The following is a 23,464-nucleotide window of genomic DNA, read 5'->3' on the forward strand; positions in this document are numbered from 1 at the left end:
GTGCTCTTTGTGTTCAGGGCATCTGCTTGGTTCTCTCCCTAGGTTAGGGAGAACCCCAAAATCATCACCTCTCTCACTGCTTGCTGTATTTTCATTTTCACTTTTGTGAGATGACTATATTATCAAAGGTATGTGCGGTTTCTGTTTTATTAATTGGCATGAGACGGAACGGAGTTGCAGAGCGGAGGTCACGGTGTTTTTGTTCAACTCCGCAGAATTCCATGTAGTGGTACTCCGCCAACTACGCCCACCCTTAATGAAAAGGTTGTATCCTGGATCTTCTTTTGATTGTGTGTTTCAAGCTAATATTACTTTCTCAAATAGAAATAATTTCTGTTTATGCTTCATTTAGCATTGTTGATTCAGCTTCTTTACATGCATGTTTGTATTTTTCTATTTAGCCCCTCGTTTCTACTACAATGTAACCTGGCACATATTGAAATATTACTAAAAAGGTAAGGAAATGATCAAGCAATGGTACTTTTAGTATACCTTTAGTATTTCTTTGTTTAATAATCAATAACATTTTGTGTTTATTAATAGATTTGTACACTCTATAGCATGAACATATAAGACTACAAGATTTATGGCCAAGCTTGTTTAATCCTCATTTGGATAGTAACTAACACCTTAACTTCCTAACTTCTTTTTCACTTTTTCAAGAACTTAGGTGGAACAAAAGGTATTTGTATTAGTAATTTAAACAACTCCTGACAATTCTATTTTCTTTAAATAAAAGATGTTCTTATGAACTACAAAATGTATCCTAGAAATATCAGTTAAAGATATCCAAAGCCCAAAATCATAAAGTTACTACGTGCTAAGGCATATTGTCCTAGTTTAAATATATTCAATATTTATTTATTGAAATAAATAATAAATATCATTTAGACTAAGGCTAACTTGGATGGTGGTAACATGTCACCTCAAAGCCACTTTAAAGCAGTTTGTATACTTTCATCTTTCTCATCTCGATTGACTGAGTCCTCTAGTCCTTATAGGTGAGGATAATGTTGTCCTTCTCGGTTGCATTGGTGTCAATAGTGCCAATAATATTTATAGAAGTTGTATGTATTTTTATGATTTTAAGCATGTTTTTAGTGTACTCCACACCCATGAGGGTACTAGTGAGGTTCATAGTCTTGCTTTTTTGGGCATTTGTGATGTGAAGTATCAGTGGCAGACTGAAGTTAAAGTTTAAAATAGATTATGATTTTATAGGAACTAATGTGGGAATTGGGGAAATAATGGTTTGACTTGTGTGACACATGTGATTGGCATGAAGTCAGATAAGTGTTTGCACAAATTACTCATAGGATTGACAGTAAAAGAAGGGGATTTGGCAATCGGATGTTTAGGAAACATCTTTAGCATCCTCAGACGTGCCAACATTTGGTGGGCCAATACTTAAACTTGGTCTCTTAGTTCTAATGTGGAGGTGATTTTAGAACTTGAAACCGTAGGGGTTCTGCTGTTTTCTTACCTGTGGATATGAAAATAGATTTCAAAGGATTTCCAGCTTTCCTTTGGACCACACTTACATATTCAAGTCAGTATGGTATCAGTGGACCTTAGAGAAATTCTATTTAGGAATTTTCAGTCCTTGTTACTTTAGGCAAATGTACATACTGATATCTTTACAAAGACATGACATGAAAAAAACAATCATTGGCTTTGGCAATGTTTTGTAGCAATGCTGTATAGTAGCGCGGATGCTTTGAAGTGTGGCTGAATCTAATTTAAGAAAGCCCTAATAAGCAGCAAGAGCTAATTAACTTTTCTTTTTGTAAAAGTACATTAGTGCTGGATGCATCATAGTCTTTTTTTGTTATTATTTTCAGCAGGGCTTAACAGCAGTTATTTAGCTATACCACATGGCTACAAATCATTGCCAACGTCGGCAATGCACATGCTGTATCATCATGCATCATGAATAAAAGGCAATGGCAGAGCCAATAGTCTCAAAGGCAAGACCAGTAGGTTTTGCCAATGCTTGGTAGGTCTCGGCACAACACCCCTGTGATTCTGCACAAATCAGTTAATCTCTCTATATGTGAAAATGAAAAACAAAATATGACCTTTGGAAAAAATGTATATTACATAAAGAAAGCAATTGTGCCCATGCCTCAGTGAAAATACATTTGGAAGCAGATTACATTTGTTTTTACAATAAAAACAGATAACGTCTGTTGTCTCAATAAACATCAGTCTCAAATGAGAAAATACCTTCTTTGAAGTGCATGTGGCACTGTAAAACATAGCTACAAGTGTCACAAGGTTTGACAAGGACAACAGGGAAGAAGAAAAGGTAAAAGTAGTACCTCAATCTTAGCGTGCTCAGCGGAAGGACAGCAGTCAAACTGAAGCAATCAGTACTTGATCCATGCTCCAGCCGAAAGAACAGCAAGTTAAGCCAGCATGCGCTGGCGAATTAGAATGTGGCAAATAAGAGTGACAGTGGAGCCAACAAATGTTAAGCAATTAGCTGGCTGCAAGCCCCTTGTTATATACAATATCTCTCCCAAGCAAGAGCACATGCAGGCGAGACCTAAAATAGTTGCAATGTCGTATTCTGCTAGGTACTTTTTATGCAGAAAAAGATGCTTCCAGGGTGAAACTAATATGTCATATCTGTCATTTTAGCTACCTAGTTAATCTGTTCTGTGTAGTGTTATGTCCTGTTTGACCATAGAAATCAAATTAAAACAAGAAAGAAAGCTTTGAATTTTATATCCGTTAAATGCCCGGATAGCTGTTGCATGAATTCGTGAAGTCATCAAAAATAATGTAATTGAATGAAATGCATAATGTGTCTTTAATCTCATAATGCGTTGTATAATGTCATTATCTCCTTAATTCTTCGTTCAATTTCAGGCCATTATTAAAATGTCATTCCTAAACATATTGCTTGCTTATTATTCAAAACGTTTCCATAGTGCAGTTTGGTTATGAGAAGTCCGAGAGACGTATCCTTACGGACTACTAAAGACGCGAAAAGCAGAGACTCAAGTGGGGCTTAGCTCCTAACATCATGCACACTGAACCCTCTTTGGCAGGGCTCTGGTGCTGGTGCATATTTTCACTCGTCAGGCACTTCAAGATGACCAGAGAATGTGACGTCTCACAAGTTGGAAACATTTAAATAATGGCGAGATACGTCAGAGCTCTTCCGTTTCCAAGGTTCATGCATGAGAGCTCTGAGACCTGTAGACCTGCTCGTCACACTGCAAATCCAGTATTTTGTGTCTCAGAATGCAAACATCTGCATTGGATGAGCTTCTTGCGCATGTACGTTATAATCCAGAGGTGTTCTATACTAACCTCTAGAATGATAGCATCATACCTGCATTACGTCCCATGTAGGACACCAATAACCAGCGTTGACTTAAAAGCCATCAACATTTCGCATGCTCGTTTTTTTAACCTTTCTTTACTGTGTTAAAAACGAACCTACACGTCCGAGAATTCAAAGTGCTGCGGACTACTGAGTGTGCCACATGTGATATGTAACTGCTTGGTAGCTATACTAAATTAATGAATGCAGACATATTCTTGGAAAATGTGCGCAGATTAAACATGATTTGTCTAATTCCTTTGTGTGCTGGCACTTTGCATGATTGCGCACAACTGTTAAAAAAACATTATCTGTAAAACAAAATTCTTAGGTCAACATCCCGTGGGCTGTAGATACCAGGGAAAATGAATCTAATTTATTCTATTGTATTGAGAAAAGTGCAAAATATTGCCATGTAAAGATTCCACAGGGCTTCTTGATTTCACAAACACCCCAGTGCCTCTTGCTAGCCAACACTAGACAATTTGCTCATTTATTGCAACGGTCCACAGGTTTTTTTGTCAAGAAAAACATCATGTCAGGAGCAGTGGTTGGGCACTGATTGACTTGAATCAATCTGTGCTTGGTCCCTGCCCCACACAAAAAATCGAAAGTGACGTTGGGCCTGCGCTGGCTGGTTGAGGAGGCTGAAAAGAAGAGGGACACTGAAGCAAACATGGTAAGCAGTGGGCGGGCTCAAAGCCCTTTTTGGAAACAATAGTGACTCGCCAGAAAGAGCACATGCTCTCGCAGGCTTGGCCCCAAAAAGGGATATGCCTGAACTACAAAATGACATACTTTCTCCTTGTAGGAGATTCTTCACCAGCTGGCGCAAGATTTATTTTTTATTCACCATCTTCTGTTGAGCACTGGTTTGGAAAAATAAAGTGTTGTGGGTATTCATATTCATCCCCATGGCTAATATTAAAGTGAAGCCTTCCCAGTACCACCTAGGAGCCATTAAAAAAACAGAGCCAGTTTAGGAACTATCCAACAGGGCACCAGTAGTTGGGGCTATTGTATTGAAACTACCTATATTAATGCCCTTCCCAAATGTTGCACAACAGAACTGTAAGGCTGTTATGCAGATCAATTATACTTAACAAAGGCATCCATTGGGATGCAAGTCTCAAGTAAAAAAGTGTTTGATGAACATATGAAAAGTCCTTACCGTTTAAAAACCAAATCCTATGTCTGCTGATACAACACTTCCTTGAGAAAGTGGGCATGACTCAAAGACCAAATAATTGGCTTCTCCCAGCTAAACGACCTTTGGGTTTCAAGCAATATCAAAATATTTGAGAAACTGGCAAAGGAGTTATCCCTAGGTAAACCTCAATTCTTTAAATACTTTTTTTGTGCTTTTTATTTTTTTTATTTATGGTTTTCAAAGCATCATATGTAATACAAGAACTACAATGCAATCCAGTTACATTACAGTAAGACAAGGAATATTGCTTGCAAAGTAAAAGAGAAAAACGTGGCCATATAAACACAGATATAAAGGGTAAACTCCAGTTGTTACAGTACAAAAACAGCTATACTACATCACTTGCATCAATATTGACAACGTTTATACAGTCACAGTGCTAGCAGTATCAGTCGGAGCAATAGAACGTAAATATATCAGCAAGGGCTCCCAGATATCAGTTGGTCTGCATACAATACTACAATACTACATTTTCTCTGCAATAAGTCAGATCTTTGAGCCATTGTGCGACTGTAGGACTCCGTCTGCTGTCCCATACCATCGCTACTCGCCGTTTATCAATGAGTAAGGCCAGTAAAGCTAGTTTGCCTGTAGTACCTTTCAAAAATGGGAGCAGGTCCGATAAACACACCTGTGAGGAGCAAGTCAGGACAACCCCAATAATTTTGGACAATGTTTCAGTTACTGCAGTCCAGTAGTTTCTCGCCTTGTTGCAGGACCAGGCGAGGTGCCAAAAGTCTGCACTGAAAGTACCGCAACGTGTACAGGCGTCTGATTCCCTAAGACCATATTTAAAAAACCTGTGAGGTGTGTGGTAGGTCTGATGTAGGTATCGAAAATGTATGATGCGGAGATTCCCGTTGGATGCAAGTGCACCAGTTAATGAGCAGCAGTGTTCCCAGCCGTCCTGGGTGAGCTGTGGGTCTAGGTGTTCGTTCCATTTTCTGAGGCTCTTCTTCTCGGGAAGTTCCCCATCTAAACTGGCAGCTCGGCACAAGTTAGTGACGAGTTTGTGTCTAGTGGGGGCAGTGAGTAAAGTGTACAAAGCCAATAATGACAGAGGCTCCATAGGAAACGTCGGGAAGTGTGCCTGCATCGCTCCTTTCAGTCTGTAAAGTGTGAACGTGTATAATAATGATTTGTGTTGGATATAATCGGTGTCCGCAGGCGTTAAGAACGTGCCATTGAGAAACAAATCTTGCACATCTGAGCATACCCTGCCAACTTAGGGCGAACAAAGCGATACAAAAGGGGATGATAGACGGAGCGTTTGAGCAAATCAAACACTGGATTGGTGATGGATTAAACCCAGATCAGTTGACTGGGGGTGATTGTTTGATTGGCTCAAACACTCCGTCCATCATCCCCTCTTGTATCGCTTTGTTCGCCCCAAGTTGGCAGGGTATGCTCAGACGTGAGTCCCTTGCTCACTTGGCCACTGGATTCAAGATAGCCTGGCTGATGAGCATTATGAATCCGAAACCGGTCCCAGGATGCTTGTTTACGGTCCAGGGAAGACATGGCTTGGCAGTTCGGGCTGGACTGTTCCCATGAGGCACAGGGTCAGACTGATTTGCATATGGCCATGTCTGAACTGGGGTGGCTGAGTGAGCTAAAGAATGGTGATGGATTAAACCCAGATCAGTTGACTGTGGGTGAGTGTTTGATTGGCTCAAACGCTCCGTCCATCATCCCCTTTTGTATCGCTGTGTTCTGTTGTAGGCGCTGTGAGATTTTCATAGCTAAGTGATGACCTGGTCCCCCACCCTCCTCATAGGAGCGAGCCATGGATCTCTTGGAGAGATAGCGTATTTCCTCCTCTGCCAGTGTTGCATGCTCAAGTATGGCTTCCTTAAGGGATGCCAGAGTCAGCTCACTTGGAGGGCATTCATATTCGCACTACAGCCGGGTCAGTGTGGCCTCGACCTTTGCAAGCTGACCCCTTATGTCCCTCAATATGCCGGCTGTCGTACTGATGCAATTGCCCCGAATGGTGGCTTTAAAACCCTCCCCGAGCATTCCAGCACTGTCCACAGATCCCTTGTTGTTGACAAAATATTGTGTAATGGGCTCGCGAATAGTTTCTAAGTAAAGAGGGTCCAATAAAGACTCAGATCGGAAGTGCCAAGTGAAGGGTCTAGGAATCCTCGCAGGAACACAGAGGGTGAGTAACGCAGGACAGTGATCAGAGAGAGTGCGTGGCAGATTTTCTACGTCTGACACCCAGCCTGCCACCCCCTCGCTCACCAGCCAATAGTCGAGGCGGGACCAACTGGCATGTGCAGAGGAAATGTGCGTGCCTGCAAGAGTTCCTACATGTCTATGCCGCCATATATCCAGCAGGTCAAATTCCTCCAGCCCGGAATTGATGACTTGAGCTGCTCCTGGTGAATGACCCTCTCTGCCGCTAGACTTATCTTTGCAGGGGTCCAGATGCCTGTTTAGGCCCCCCCCCCCCCCCCCCCCCCGAAAATTGCTGCTTCTGGCCAGGCCCGCAGGACCGCAAGAAGACTTTCAAATAGGCCAGGGTCATCTATATTGGGACCATAGCAGTTAACAATAGTGACTAGTTCGCCTGCTAGGGTGCCGTGTACAAGTGCATAACAGCCTGCAGAGTCAGTATGTGTATGATGAGCTTTCTAAGTGATACCCTTTTTGATCAGTGTGAGGACTCTTCGGCTGTAGGAGGAATAGGAGGAGGCAAGGCGAAAACTGGCCCAGCGGGCCCCAACTAGTTCATCATTATATTGTGTTAAATGCGTTTCCTGTAAAAGGGCAATGCTAATGTGGTGGCGGTCTAGGTGAGCCAGCACTTGGCGGATCTTTTTGGGCGAGTTTAGCCCCTGCACATTCCATGTTAGGCAAGAGATCAACGTACCAGCACTGTGCATAGTGGATACAGAAGCATGGTGATTAGGAGATCTACCTCATGTCTGGGAGATGAACAAAAATCACGAGCAATATCTAGGGCAACGAGTGACTGTCTGGCCACATGAACAAACCCCAACCCCCCCTTCCACCAAAACACCCCCCACCCACTTCAGCAACCCCAACACGCTAAAGCCATCCCGAACTCCCTGTAAAAAATCCTCAGTAAAATACCAAGGAATCAACCATCGACGGAGAACACCCATAAGGGGGAGTGTCGAGCACAACTCCCCTCCCGATATACATAGGATGTGACCGAGCTGTCGCGATTTTCCAGCCCATGTTCCATATCATACATCTAAGCCAAGCATGCAAGAGGACCCTCCCAAGGGGGCGTGGCTTGGACGCCGATCGGGATGGCGGCGTGAGCTTGCAGCTCCGCGCATTGTCCCGCTATTTCTCCTGAAAACTACACCCTTGGCGTCCCCGGAACAGCGAATTCCTTCTGCTAAGTGCTGAGGAAACATCGGAGAGCAGCTGAGAGCTCTCGGGAGACCGAATGTACCGCTGAGACCCGAAAGTGGAGGCCGGAGGTGCTGCGCCGTGAAGGAAGAAAATGGCGGCGTAGAGGGACGGCGGTCTCTGCGCAAGGGACGAGGCAGCCCGGAATCGGACTGAAGTGTGAGCCTCCTTCAATAGGGCTGGTGAAGCTAGGGCCCACCTGAACGGGTCTGGGGAGTGGACTCGGAAGTGCGGAGGCCCGCGTTGGACTGCTGTACGGCTTACACGACATCCGCCTCTACCCTCCCCTTTCCCTAACCCCGGCCTTGGTGATTGTAAGACGGGCGGCCCCGGCACCCAGAGGCTGTTGGCACTGCCGGAGAGGACCAGTTGGGGTGTTTGCTCTGAGACCGACAATAGAGGGCACGGCTCCCGAGACGGGGATCACGAGGCCGGGAGGAAGGCCTGCGGCGGCCGTATGACGACGCCCGAATTGACTAAGATGGCGGCTGCTGGCGGGGCCGCCGTCGTGGAACAGGGCCGGGACGACTCGACTGCGCTGACCCGAGATGGTGAGGCCCGGGCTTCCCCGTTGGTGACGGAGCAGGAACAGAGGCTGAACCAGCGATTGGACACCATTTTGGAAGCAATAACTGCGACTAAGGAGGCTTTACATCAGGACATTGCACAGGTCGCCACAGGGCTGGGTCTCCTGAGAGCGGATCATGCCAAGCTATCGGACAAAGTGAAAGACCATGAACAATTGCTTCAAGACCTGAAACCGGCGGTGGTGACCGCGGAACATAAAATTACGGATATCCTCAGCCGCCTGGACACACTGGAGAGACGAGCAGAGGATGCGGAAAGTCGTAATCGGAGGAACAACGTGAGGGTTGTAGGCTTTCCGGAGAAAATTGAAGGGGAAGACGCAGTGGCCTATATGGAGAACTGGCTCAGGACGGTGGTGGCGCCAGAGGGCCTATCTCCCTTCTTCTCCCTGGAACGGGCACACAGGGTACCAGCTCGCCCGCCGACGCTAGGCCGACCACCTAGGCCAATGGTGGTGAAACTCCTGCACTACAAAGATCGGGACCTATTAATACAAAGAGCTCGCACGTTGGGCCCCTTTCAGGTGGACAATAGTCGTGTTACGATCCTCCCGGATTATACACAGGAAGTCCGAAAGAGCAGAGCGTCCTTCCTAGCGGTTAAAAAGGAGTTGAGGGAAGAAGGCATTCAATACTCTTTACTCTTCCCAGCTAAGCTACGTGTTATTCTGGATGGGAACACCCAATTCTTCCAGACCCCTGATGAAGCGTGGTTGTGGCTTGAGTTGTATCGAGCCGGCACGGACCGGACTGGTAAGAATCAACGGGAGAGACCCAAACCGCTCCAGATCCGAAAATCGCAACAAATCCGTTCTCGAAACAAGCTCAAGAGAGCGGAGCGGGAGGGTCAGATGGCCGCGGATAAGAAGGGGGCGCTGGCAGCAACAGCGAGTATCACAAGGTCGCAACAGGAGAGGGAACTAGTTGAATCGGACTCTGGTGAGGACGGAGGCAGAACTGGAGAAGAACTATCGGAGGCGGAGAGTTCGAAGGGCCCTGCGGTTACCCACAGACATCAGATGGACTCTTTAATGAGTGACTCTTGATTGGGACTGCCGATATCGTTGTTTCTACCGGGGCAGACTCTACTAGTGCTTGAAGGGCTGGCAGGTATGGTGGTGTATAAGCAGTGCGGGATGGGAAGCGCGGGGCGGGGGGCTCTGCCTGCCCTGGGTCGGCGATAATCCACCCCCCTTGTGGCCCTTAAGGCCTTCTGTGGTGACGACCACAGATTAGTCTGATGTGTGTTGTGCTACAGGTTTGGAACAGGGCTGAAACTGGGTTATTAGGCTCTGTCCTGGGGAGTGGGGTTTGGGGTTTTGTTTCAACAGTTATTTTGGGGGGCAGCAACTGCAACGATGTGGGCAGCAATTGGTTGCAACTGAATTGGTACAGTACTGATTACCATGGGGACGTTACCTAATTTGAAATGCCTAACATGGAATGTCCGGGGACTGCGGACAATGGTCAAACGCCACAAAGTGCATGCTTATCTGGTGAGGCGGGGTGTTCAGATTGCAATGTCACAGGAAACTCACTTGACTAAACAAGAATGCACTGCACTACAGAAGAGGTGGTGGGGGCAGGTATTTGGCACCACTTATTCAGCGTTTGCTAGAGGGGTGCTGATATGGGTAAGGGCGGGCATACCGTTCCAGGTTATGAACCAGTGGGTGGACCCTGAGGGTAGATATGTGGCGGTGGAGGGGAGGTTATATGGCAGAGATGTGGTTTTATGCAGTATATATGCCCCAAATGTTGATCAGGCTCATTTTTTTGATGGCCTTACGAGCTCGCTGGCCTCCTTCCTGGCGGGCCCTGTGATCTTAGGAGGGGACTTCAACTCGATTACTAATGTGGCACTCGATAGGTCGCACCCACCGCTGGTTGACTCCCCGGTACGCAGATTAGCCGCACATAGGAATGATTGGCAGGAGAGGTGGGGATTGCTGGATGTATGGAGGGAGCTACATCCTGACAGTAGGGACTATTCCTTTTTTTCGGCCCTCCATGCGCTACACGTTAGGATCGACTCGGTCTTATGTAGTGGCTCCCTGGCTGCCATGGTCACCCACTCAGAATACCTGACCAGGACCATCTCAGATCACAATCCCTTATTGATATTAGTGCAGTGGCAACGTGCGAGATCAGCAGTTCCAACATGGCGGCTTAGACCTGACACCTTAGAAGATTCTGTGTTTAGTGATACGGTTCAGCGGGGCATAGAATACTACTTTGAGGAAAACGAAGGTTCAGCCAATACTAGGTCCACAGAATGGGATGCAATGAAAGTGGTGGTGAGAGGAGTATGCATGGGAAGGTTCTCGAATGCACGAACGTCAGTTTTTAATGCACTTGCAAAAGCGGAGGAGGTATTAAGGGACCTGGAACGGCGTAGACCAGAACGACCGGACTTACAAGCCCGGTTATTAGAGGCCAAAGAGGTAGTGGCGACTGAAACGGAACGGCTGCGGAGTTATGATTATAAGCAATATGCCATTAAAGCGCATGCCGATAGGGATAAAGTAGGTACGCTACTTGCCAGGATAGCTAATCCGGAAATCAGAGGCTGCCCAATTATGAGCATAAAAACTGAGTCAGGAGAGATGGTTTATTCGCAGGCAGCCGTGATGGAGCGTTTTCGGTCTTATTACGCGAAGTTGTATGAATGCCACTTAGAAGTGGAGGCCTCGGAAATCAGGGATTACCTGGATTCGGTTCAGCTCCCAGTGCTAGATGAAGACGATGCAAAGGAGTTAGGAGGGCCTATAACGCTAACCGAAATTAGGGTGGCCATTAAACACATGGCAAGGAAAAAAACACCTGGGGTAGATGGCCTGCCGATCGAATTTTATCAGAAATACGTAGATATTTTGGCGCCCAGACTATTGGTGGTGTATGCGGAGGCTGGACGATTGGGGTACCTGCCCAGATCAATGAGGGAGGCGCTGGTGGTACCGTTGCTGAAACCCGAAGTGCCACATCAGTCCTGCTCGACACCACTAAGGTGTTCGACTCTCTAGAATGACCATATCTCTTTGCTCTTTTTTCCGGCATAGGGCTAAGTGATGGCTACCTGCGCTTGATTAAACTACTTTACTCGCAACCCACGGACTCTATGCGTGACAATGGTACGATAACCCCTCCTCTCACTATCTCCAGGGTAACTTGGCAGGGGTGCCCTTTGTCACTTATACTATTTGCCGTTGCCATAGAGCCCCTGGCTGCCAGACTAAGGAAACATCACTCGCATATAGGACTGGCCTTTACCACCAGAAGAACCCTAAGTTCTGTATACGCGGACAACATCACCATATATATCATAGAACCGAATGTTAATATTTTTCCGGTCACCCGTGAAATAATTTATTTTGGTGTACAGGCTGGGATTACTACTAACTGCTTTGAATTAGTTTTGTTCCCACTCATAGCAGGCACGCAACCCTTAGATATTGAATACGCTCTGCAATGGGCGAAGCCACCTGTCTGGTATCTCGCCACCTGGAGGGCTAACTATGGCAGATTCATGACTTTGTTGGAGGACCATGTGCCCATGTAGATGTTGCTGTCGTTATCAATCGCAAGGAGAATTGTCATTGCCAAAATGTTGGTGTTTCCTGCATGTTTGTACTTGCGTATCGGTCTGCTGCTGGGGCTTATGGCCCACTTCCAAAAACGACTGTGGTCCAGCTTACTTTGGCATAGGCTGGTAGAAAGCCCTGTGTCACATGGGAAGTGCTGAACCTCCCCTTCGAGCAAGGGTGGACTGGGTGCCCACATTATGGACCTCTACTTCTACTGTGCACAGGTTCAATTTGCCTGCGTTTGGCTGAACCCCACCATGTTCCAACCTCATATGGCTCCTAAACACGATCAGGTAGCTCCTTGCTGATTTATACTTACCCCCTAGGTGGCCCCTTGCTTAGATCAACAATGTGGCCTGTACGGTGTGGGTGTGGAATTGCCTACGAGCACGCAGAGAGCTGGCTGCTTGCACGTGCAGAGTGTGCCGCTGGCTGGACACCTTATGATCCCTCCTACCACTGACATTGGCAACTAAAAACACTTGTTGCACTTACAGCTTCACACCTTTAGAGATATATAGCCAGAGAGCCGTTTTCTAACCTCACAATGCATACTAGACGATCCTGGTTGCACGCCTCTGGACTTACTCACTTACCACCAGCTGACCCCCCCCTCCCTCCGCACCCCCCCCAACATCAACTTGGAGCTGATGATCTGATGATCACTTATCCATCCTCATACAAACGTATTACTCACTTCTGTGCCACAATGTAGGGAAAACCCCTGATTGATGTTCCAATTGCTTTTTCCACATGGCTGGCTGACATTGCCCCCCGTACAGTGAGGAGCATTGGCGGTATTGCTGCACTTAATCCGGAGCCCTTTCCCTAAATTTCAGACTTAGGTTAAACACTTCAAATACTTGCAACTGACCCGTACGCTGTTTCAGTTGTACAGGATAAGCCTAGCAGAGTATGTGGGCTGCCTGCGGTGTGCCACACATACCACCACTGTCTTACATTTTGCTTGAGAGTGCCCTTTGTTACACAATTCTGGTTGGAGGTATTTGACACAATCACATCAATCATAGAGCATGCTTCTCAGTGATAGCCTCTGGTCACTTTACCAGAATGTGTGAAGGCTATTGCCCTGGCGATTCAAAAGTGGACTGTTGCTGCTGGCCAAAAGTAGGGTTGCCATTCATGGGGGCAGACGCACTTCCCCTCAGCATCAAGCTTTGTTGACAGATACGGCCTATTCTCAAGAAAAACTTGAGACATATTAGGAATTGATGCCCGAGCGATCAAGACAGAGAGACATCTGGGCCTTGTTCGTTACTTACGTGGCGGCACAGCAGGACATGACCCTGGTTGGTGGATGCCCTGTGGACCATGCCGAGAACCTGACGTTACCTTATAGCCGGCCGGGTGGCACCACATGTTAATATCGTGCAAAATGTAGAGAAATGCACCAGGTAATATGCCTGGATCTTTGTACGGTGTGATGATGTTATTGTTTGGGTTTATTGCCTGTGTGTGTGACCTTGATCCTCCCCCAGTTGTGTTGCACTATGTGCAATGTTATAATCATGAAAATCGCTATCAAAAACTATTTTAAAAAAGTATACACAAATGGATGGATGGAATGATTACATTAATCTCAGCCACTGATAATTAGTTTGGGCTGGTATAGGCCCATTGTTATGCTGCATACCATGGCTCCTCAGTTTGTACTTAGCCAAATGCAAATCAGTCTTTACCAAGCAGGAACTATCCAGCCTGAACTGCTAAACCATGTCCTTCCTGAACCAGAACACCAGCAGCCCAAGACCGATTTTCTCCATATTAGGGCTCCTCAGTCCGGTATAACTTGGTTCCAGCGACAGTGTTCTCAGTACCCGTGACTGAGCATACCCTCCCCATTTAGGGCATCATACTTGAAGTATACATGCAGTGGACATACTCTTGTGAAAACTGCAGTGCCAAGTCTTGGCATCCAGTTACGCACATTTGCTGCTTAGGTACAAAGGGGTGGGTTTGGGTATCAAGAAAGGTCGCCAAAGTCGAGCCAGAAAATTTGTAGTTGGAAGAGAAATATGGTTACCATTATCATATAGTCTAAATTCCCTGAATGTACGCAGACGAATAATGGAAGAAAATGTTTTGTCCAGTGGAAGAGCACTTATTAAAAAAATAGGAACAAGGCCAACCTCTGTAACAGCGATACCTTGCATCTACTGTACAAGTGACTAGAGGGGTGATGGATACTGCTGAGCCTTTGCTTCATAATTGAGGTCACAAAGTCTAAGAAAGATAAGGATACGTGATATGTTTCATGTTTGAGGCAGAAATGGCAGCAGGAAATTAACTCATTTTAGTGTATGAACACATTCTGATTCAAAGAGATTTTTGTGACCCGCACACAGAATCACCGCCATTTACCACAACTTCAGCCCGCAACCGAACCAGACAGACCTTGCCAAATGCCTCCTGATCTTATTCAAGGAACTAATGCTAGCCACTTGGCCCATCATCACCCCAGATGCAACTGATGCCACTATGAAGTCCATCCACTGAGGGTCCCCATTGGATCCCTGCCCCCACACCACTTCTACTCCATGGGACTGCAACCCATTAGTGTCCTGCTCACACCCATTCTGAATACATCCACTTCTTATGCGACCTTCCAGATTCTTGGAAACAAGCACCTGTCCTTCCATTGCTGAAGAAACCTTCTGCGACTCTTCAATGCTCGCCAACTACAGAGAGTTGTTCCTTCTACCTTTCTCGGCCAGGATCTTAGAGAAAATCATCAACAGACACCTCACCGAATATTCTGACTACCATCTACTTGGCACCACTGATTCTGGTTTCAGTCCCAACCACAGCACCAAAACCGCCCTCATCGCTGTGACGCGGCACATCCACCTGACTTTGGACATAGAAGACACAGTAGCCCTCATCCTCCTAGACCTCTCTGGCACATTTAAACACAGTCTCTCTCCCCCGCCTCAAACAATGGCTGTTATCCAAGAGCAAGTACTCTGAAAGACCCAGTCAGTAAGTCTAGCACCGTATACCTCGGACACCTGCGACCTCACCTGTGGAGTTCCGCAAGGATCCTGTCTGAGTCCAACCCTCTTCAACGCATACCTGATGCTTCTAGCCAGCATCATGTGATCTGAGGATATCAACGTCCTCTCCTACATTGATGACACGCAACTCATTCACTCTCTCACAGGCAAATGCACAGTACCCAGATAAAGTTTGATGCCTGCATGACTGAAATCGCCGACTGGATGAAAACCAACTGTCTAAAGCTGAACACTGATCAGACTGAAATTGTGGTCTTCGGCACAAGTGCATCCCTGTGGGACTCCACCTGGTAACCAACAGAGCTAGGACAGACAACCACACCCACCACTCACGCTAAGAACCTCGCTAACATCAACAACAGCAAACACGACATAACTGTCTAAGTCAATGGCGTCACCGCCTCATGCTTCCATACCCTCAAGATGATGAGGAAGATGGCTCCCAATCAGAACTCTGAAAACTGTCAAGCCTTGTCCTGCTCACAAGCGAGCTGGACTAGGGGAACACACTCTATGATGGCATCAACAAAAAGCTCACCAGAAGGCTGCAGGCCATTCTTAACTCGTCAGCCAGAATCACTCTCAACCTCCCTCGCTGCACTGACATCACACCACACCTGAAGGAGCTCCACTGGCTCCCCATTCACAAACATGCATAATTCAAACTCCTCACCCACACCTACCTCAACAATCGCATCTGCTTTCACAAACCTTCCAGACACCTATGCTCGTCTGGACTCATACTTGCACAAATCCCTTGCATACGGAAAACCAGATCTGGTGGTCGAGCTTTCTCCATAGCGCTCCTAATACATGGATCGTCCTGCAGTTACACATAAGAGCCTCCTCCTTACTTCTTCAATTCTGCAAAAAGTTGAAGACAAGGCTTTTTTATTAGGACCTAGGTGTGCTTAGACTCGCACCTGCTCAGTGCCAGCATATCCTTCCGGGTGATAATATGCTCTTCAGATCTGCATAACATAACACTTACAGGCATTATGCAGTTTGAGGACTCTCATATGTGTTAAAAGGCCATGGGGCTAAGGGTCAACTGTTCATGTGTTTTAGATCTCCCTCCAAAATTGCTTCATTCTGTTCCAAGAAGGATTAATTGATAACTTGAAACCTTATTGAACTTTCCATAACTTATATGCCGAAGGTACACTATTTAGCAAAGACCGACTTAAAGCATCATAGTTCTAGATTTGGAATGGTTATCTCAAAGTTATTCCTGTAAAGCAAACAGGCTACAGTACCATACTGGAGGTACAGGTAGAAAACACACACACACACTCCCCCATCCACCACTCCTTTGAAATTTTCTGACAGGGGAGAATATTTCCCATATAGTGAATAACACTTGAAACGTTTCTTGAAATTAGTTCTCCAGCACTCTAATATCTAGTAACTGACTTACGGGATAGCACGTGCCCCAATAGACTCACAAAGATAATCTCCTTATGTTCTTATATCTGTTTTTGTAGAATGCTTAGGTTAAGGTCTGGGTGCAAAAGCAAGTGCCTTGACCCTTGGCACTCTAGTTAAAATATGTTGCAGGACTCGGTAACCTTACCTTGTTGGCACCTTGCCCTCAGTCTGGTACAAAATAATGTTAACTTCTTTTATTGCAAAAGAATATCGCAATGATTTGGCTACCCTAACAATAGTCCCCAACAGTAGACCTCTAAAGTTTCGTTCTGCAAGGGGAGGGGTTATAAACGATGCATTTTGAAAGCGGTGCATACATTTGCATTCAATTTAAAAGGTTGTTCTAACTGACAAAGTATATAGATCTATGTTTTCATGTATCTTGATGCTGATTGTTATATACTCAAACCCTGAATTTTTTACGTATACTAAAATTTTCTTAACCATCTCCTCAGATTTCAAGGTTTTGACTATATGATACTGCTTAATTGCCATTTCTAGCACGGCAAAAACACCCACATGATACTCAATGTCTTCAAAACATATATATCCTTGTGAATTGCACTGTGATTTACAACCCTTTCTCTTCTCCTAGGACAGAGGAATCTGTCTTATCAAAAGGAATTGTGAGTATTTCTGACTACAATGATTTTGTTTGTTGGAGGTATGGTAAAAGCATCTATGAAACTCAATATGCACTTTCTGAGCTCTTATATGACCTAATGATAAAAGGAATTTCCTTGAAATGTTCAACTATACACAAATCACGTAACAATTATTATAAATTGTAGCTTTTGAACAGTTTGTTACAGTGGTGTTATACTAGAATATTACATGTCAGTTGCCGGCAGTATGTTTTGTTTGAGCACAGGTGTTTATGGAAACTTGCAAGACCATGTTCTTGTGGTGGGTTCTACCGAATAAAGTTAATGTCCAGCCTTGCAAATCTTTTACTTCCAGAAAGAAAATTGGCCTTGAAAATGAGACTATCATAAAAAGACCTCTGCACAAATATCAATTAATCAACAATCATTACATTTGTAAAGCACACTACTCACCTGTGAGGGTCTCAAGGCTCTGATGCAAAGCAGATGCAAACCATGTGAAAACAATTGTTCTTGCAAGGTGAAATAAGAATAGTAAAGAGTAGGCTCTCAGATGCAATTGAGTGTGATTCCAGTAGTAATTTGAGTTGTAATTTAAAATACTTATATTTAAGGTGAAATTAATATACATAACAGAAAAAAACGGTGTCTTAATGATTGTGCTGCAAAAAGGCAGGGAATCTGGCAAGACGGACACATTCTCACTTAGAACCTGAACGCCCTGTTGTAGCCACTCCTTCAGCAATTATTGAATGAACAACCAACCCCGTGGTTACTTTTTACAATGACAATGAAATGGAGAGTTTTGGACTTTACAGAGCTGATGATTGGTTTGCACACTTTTGCAAGACAAGATCTTGACTGGAATCATGAGGTGGATCTTTGTTTTGAATCACTGCAGATGCTCCTCTGTTTCATGTGGGTGGAGGTTGTTAGCAGAAGGATTGTTTTTTTCATTGTATTAGAATGAGATCTGTCCCATAACATTATAGAATGCTGTAGGGGTTTACAATAACTATTACATGTGACATAAAACTGAGGGATGGTGGGCAGATGGTAGCAAGTAATATCAATAGAATTGGTTGAGTCAACGAACCTGGTTTGCATGTGTGCCTGTAATACAGTAACCACTGGGTTGCAACATTATTTTATGCATATGAATTTTTTAAGTAAAAAATGTACGTAGGTCACATCTTCACACCATAATGTTCTCAATGACAGTGCATATATCCTCGATATACAGATTCCCTGTTCTGTATTGTTTGTCATTTGCTTGGCCACTGCTGTCTCTGCCTCAGCTGGTTGGTAAAAGTACACAGATGATAAGAAAACGAACTTTGTGAATGGTCGATTTGCGCCTTTCAAAAAAAGCACGATCATGCGGCTAGTGCGGCTTTGGTTGGGCACACCAGTAGTGGCTCAGCATTCAATCACTAATGTTACCTATAAAAAAAAAAACATCAGAAATTCACACTAAAAAAAGTTACTAGAATCACATTAACATTCACTTGTGAACTTAACAACGAAAACGAGAGACCTAATGACTCTATCTGGGCAATAGCAGAGGGTGGACAGGTACCGAGGGATGCGGAAATTGCACTCCAAAAAGTAGGAAAATGCATCTTGTGGAGGGCAAACTTGTCAATTAAAAAAAAATGAAAGTATGCAGTCACTATTTGAATTTGGAAATAAGTGCCATTTTCCTGAGCAACCACGTTTCATGAATAGCAGAAAATGTAATACACTTATATGGCTCCGCTGTAAGCTAGACTGAAGGACAGTCCGGGTGAAGATGGATTACGAAAGATATAGGTCACTGATTGCGGTAGGAAAAAACACTAGCATAGAGCACAACCTCATAGATCTAAATCTGCAAACTGGAAGGCAAGAGATACTAGGAATTCACACATTAAAAATGCATGTTAAGTCATTCGCCCGTTGGTTGACTGTAGAGCTTCTTAGCACAGAACAGTGGCTGGATGCAGGGTGTGGCCACCAGCCAGGCCCTGTATCCAAACCCTGTTGCTCACGGTTAAAGGTAATGCATGGTGCGGGCTGGAAGCACAGGCCTTTACACATAGTGTTTGGTTAAGGTCAGATTTGCGTCCAACGCCTGCCATACATTGCCAAACGCTATGTGCGATAGGAGTTGGACATTCAACAACTAATGCTCCTTTTAAAAAGACTCTAAAGGCCACCATCAGAGGGAGGCATGGAAGCCCTTAATATCACACAGTACTTTCAGGCGGCACAATACCTGTACATTCTGGAATCGGCTTTGAAGAAACATTGGTGCTTCACGGTCCAGGCAGTTGCAGAGTTTCACATATGGATGATCCCTTAGCCCCCTTAAAGCACAGGCCACAGGGCTTATCGCCCCCATAACCAAAGCTTCCATGGCAATCTGGGACAGGAAGGCGGCGTGTGAAGGCTTAACAACATTAATGCTGCAGTCAGATGATGCCCATTTTCAATAATCCAGATTTTACCACTGACCTCATCCACTAGTGGCACAGGGGTTGCAAAAGGATAGGCTGCCTCTTTGAGGTAGAAGGGGTTATTCCCTTTTACAGACTGAAAACAGTCTATGACCTTCTTGAAGCAGACTGTGTACAGTACATGCAGAATCAGCACTGGGTGACACCCTTCCATTACACCATATCACCTGCACCTCATAATCTCACCATCGCTCCAGCAGTTCAGGAAGGACCACAAGTCCTGAATGTTCAACCAATAGCAGAACAGACGACATGCTCTCCCAGCACCTCCAGTTCCCCACAGATGATGCACCTGGACTATATAAATCCTGATTGTTTCACACAGAAGCTGTTGACACCGTTCGGGAAATGGACTGTTATATATAATAAAGTGCTCTGTGCTCTTTCAGCTCAGTTGCCCCCACAGAGGAAAAGTGCAGGTTAGACACGATATGAAGCCAAGCTGGGGCAGAGGCTCACACACAAAGGATGGGAAGACATTTATCACTGAGCTAGTCACACAGCACACATGTCCCGCATAAAGACTGCCTTCAGAGTCATTTCATACTGCTATCTAACCAAGGCCCTGGTGCAGAGATGGTGTCTTGAATGTAGTATGGAATGCTGGCAAGTCTGCAGAGGTACCAGCTCCTAGCTACACCTGCTCTGGGACTGTCTAAAGTTGCCCCGCTACTGGGAGAGAGTTTTGGATGACATTGACCGTTCTTCAACACTCAGATCCTGCATTTTCACACACCTTCTTTCAGGCCTACACGTCATTTTTTGTTAAAATGCCTGCGAGGGCGACAAATGGCTTTGGCTCTAAGGGCCGTACAGCAACGAATCCTCTGTGCATAGGTGGTTCTATGGATTCATGATTTTTTAGGGTTATTGAATCTGAAAATGAAAAACGGAGGTAGCTTTGCACAGCTGCCTCAGAATTTGTGCCTCTGAAACCACCTGTTTTTGAGATACCGTCCTGGATTTTCCAGTTGTGCATTACCAAAAGTTTGCGTAAAAGGTTTTATGTACTGATTATTTTGCGGGTAATTACAAAAATAAAACAAACTTAAGACAGCTGTACGCTACTAATGGCACTACACATTTGCATCAGAAATGTACTTCACGCTCACTGGCTTTAGTGTAATATTGCAATGTCTATTAAAAGTTCATTTGCACAGATAGATTGTGTATTTGCTATTGGGGTGTCCCTTATGTGGTAAATTGTTGCTTATGGCAGCTTACACAGCATCTAGCAACAATCACATAAACACAATGACTGATATGCGCCTAGCTGCCCACCACCTGTTTCCACTCAAAAATCGGAAGGAAATGTATTGCCCCAAAGGAACTAGTTGGGTAACTTTAGCCTCAAGTTTCAGAGGATGTTTGATGTTTTGCATGAATCTACAGTATCCGACTTTTTCTCTTTGTATTTACTGAGACAGTCAGATTTAAGCTAAATGATAAAAAAAAGTGAGGTGGTTGGAATTTTAGTAACTCTTTGGCATGCCATAATATATTTCAATCTTTATATTCTCATTACCATGTTAAAATGTCTCCTATTGTTATGTAATATTGAGCCATATTTTTATTTAAAATATATATGTTTCTCCTGCAGGAATTATTTGAAAACAGCTTGCTGAGAGTGGATGATTGCAGTCTTCCTCCTGAGTACTTGGAAATTAAAATATTTCTTAGTATACCACAGGTAGTGTACCAATAAAATGTTATTCCCTTTCTATGCATTATCAATCTTCTTAAAAGCAAAGAGTAGAACCAATGTAGTTGTCAGTAAATTTTTGTTATAGAGCGACAATTATTCCTATTTTTTACAGTACATAATATTAGCATTTAGTGTTAATATTTGTGTCAGACCCACATGTAAACAACTCACATTGCTAACACTTGTGTAAGTCAAGTTTAGGCAAAAGTGTCTGTTATGGTGACGATACTACACAAACTCAAACTCCATTGACTACAAGAACAAAGGAATATGACAAATTCATGCGATGTTAGGAAAATGTATACATTAAATTAAACAATGTAAACTACAGATTTCCAAATACATCAAATTAAAAAATAGGGCCATTTTGAGGTTTGCTGTTAAGCTGTTACGTAGTTATTTGCATTACAGAAAGATGTGGGACAGACTCCCAACCGTTAATTGGATAGTTATTTCTCTATATCCTGACCATTCATTTATAAATTCTGTGGATCCGGGTACACTGTAAATTATACTCCATGTGATACGTTTGGGTACTGGCAGCGATTGCAGTTAGGTTTTTGTAGTAGTCGAAGCGAGTCTCCCTCAAAGTGCATTTTCAGACCAGCAACACTCCTGTATTATCCTGTAAGAGACAACCATCCATAGTGAAGTACTGAGTAGAAGAAATCAACTAAATTAGGGATTCCAGTACTCATGCTGTTCCTTTTTCAGAACTAAATGGAATGCTTTCGCCCAAAAGTTTAGCTAGAAATAGGTTTTCATTTGTGTTAAGGATTGGTGTTGGAACCTTTATCACATGTTTTGCAATGCCTTCCTACAACTTTTGGGGTTTTGTATACCTTAATTTTTTAAGGACTTTTAAGATGTCTAGAATTTACTTCCAAACAATGAATTTGATCCTACATAGGAAAGTATCCTCATATTGAATGTAGAAACATTCATACATGCGTTTCCCCATGGCATCTACCTTAATGCACCACTGCAGAGCGCCTGAGAAAGGGAAATTGGACACCTTTCATCCCCATCTCCTTCATAATGGACTGTTCTTTCCTTGGCCCTCACTGAGAATTACTTTCAATTTGAAGATACGCTTTACTTACAAATATTTCAATGTACAATTTATATGCTTCGAGCCTAGTAAATCTGTATATGCACCAGCTTGAAACAAAATACATATTCAACAAGACTATTATTTTCAAAATCATTGTAAGGACATATTCACTTTATCTTGATACTGTGGGCAGGAGATTTAGGCTTGTCGGCCTTCCCTTCATGGATGGATACATGATTTTGAACATCATCTCCGATTCACCAGTTGCATAAGCCATACCAGGCTCACCTTCCTTGACCTCAAGATATTCCCCAGAGATGCCAGTTCGGGATGCAAGTCTGCATTAGAGACACTGACTGAACTCTTTACTGCACCATGAGACTCAACACTCATGATCACTAAGAGAAAACCTGTCTTTTTTGGCAGTTTTTACAAGTTATTAACAGTTGTTCAACTCTTATTGGGTTTGACTAACAAGCAGACATTCTTGCCTCCAAGCTTAAACAGAGACAATATCCTGCTAATCCTGCTGATCCATAGAGCAAATAAATGTGCCACAATAAACCTAGGAAAACAGTCTTGGAAACATACCCATTGACTCTAGTGTCTACAATAATATGGTTCACTTCCTCTTCTGACATTCAACAACCTTCAGAAGTCCATCATGAAGCACTGGCACATGCATAATAGTTGGCAACAAAAGCTATAAGAATCTGATATTCACCTTCAAATGTGGATGAAACCTCAAATACATTTTAGTGCACATAAGACCAAAAACTACTGCAAACTACCCCAGACAACTCTCTCTTTGGGAACTTCCCAGGCTCACGGACCACTACCTGTATGGAAGTTGCAGGATTTGCCCTTTTTCCAGACATACACACGGTTTAGAATTGTGGCTTCGTACACTCTGGCCTCACAATGACATAACTAAATCTGCTAGAGATGCACCCGAAACCTAACTGCAACACAGACATGAAAATAACACCTCACAAGCACCGTCATCACAGATACTACCGGCTAAATAGTAACAT

General features: G+C 44.3%; 1 protein-coding gene across 1 annotated transcript in view; it reads left to right on the top strand.

The window, feature by feature from the left end:
* Positions 1-406: 406 nt before the first annotated feature.
* GLMN (glomulin, FKBP associated protein) overlaps positions 407-23,464 on the top strand; it is a 148,966-nt gene continuing 125,908 nt past the window's right edge. Inside the window, exons 1-3 of the mRNA XM_086951669.1 lie at positions 407-455; positions 17,164-17,194; positions 21,272-21,361. The gene's annotated coding sequence lies outside the window, so the exon portion shown is untranslated. The remainder of the gene's footprint in view (positions 456-17,163; positions 17,195-21,271; positions 21,362-23,464) is intronic.

Source organism: Lissotriton vulgaris, unplaced genomic scaffold, assembly GCF_964263255.1.
Source record: "Lissotriton vulgaris unplaced genomic scaffold, aLisVul1.2 SCAFFOLD_1729, whole genome shotgun sequence".
In the NCBI taxonomy this organism is placed as follows: domain Eukaryota; kingdom Metazoa; phylum Chordata; class Amphibia; order Caudata; family Salamandridae; genus Lissotriton; species Lissotriton vulgaris.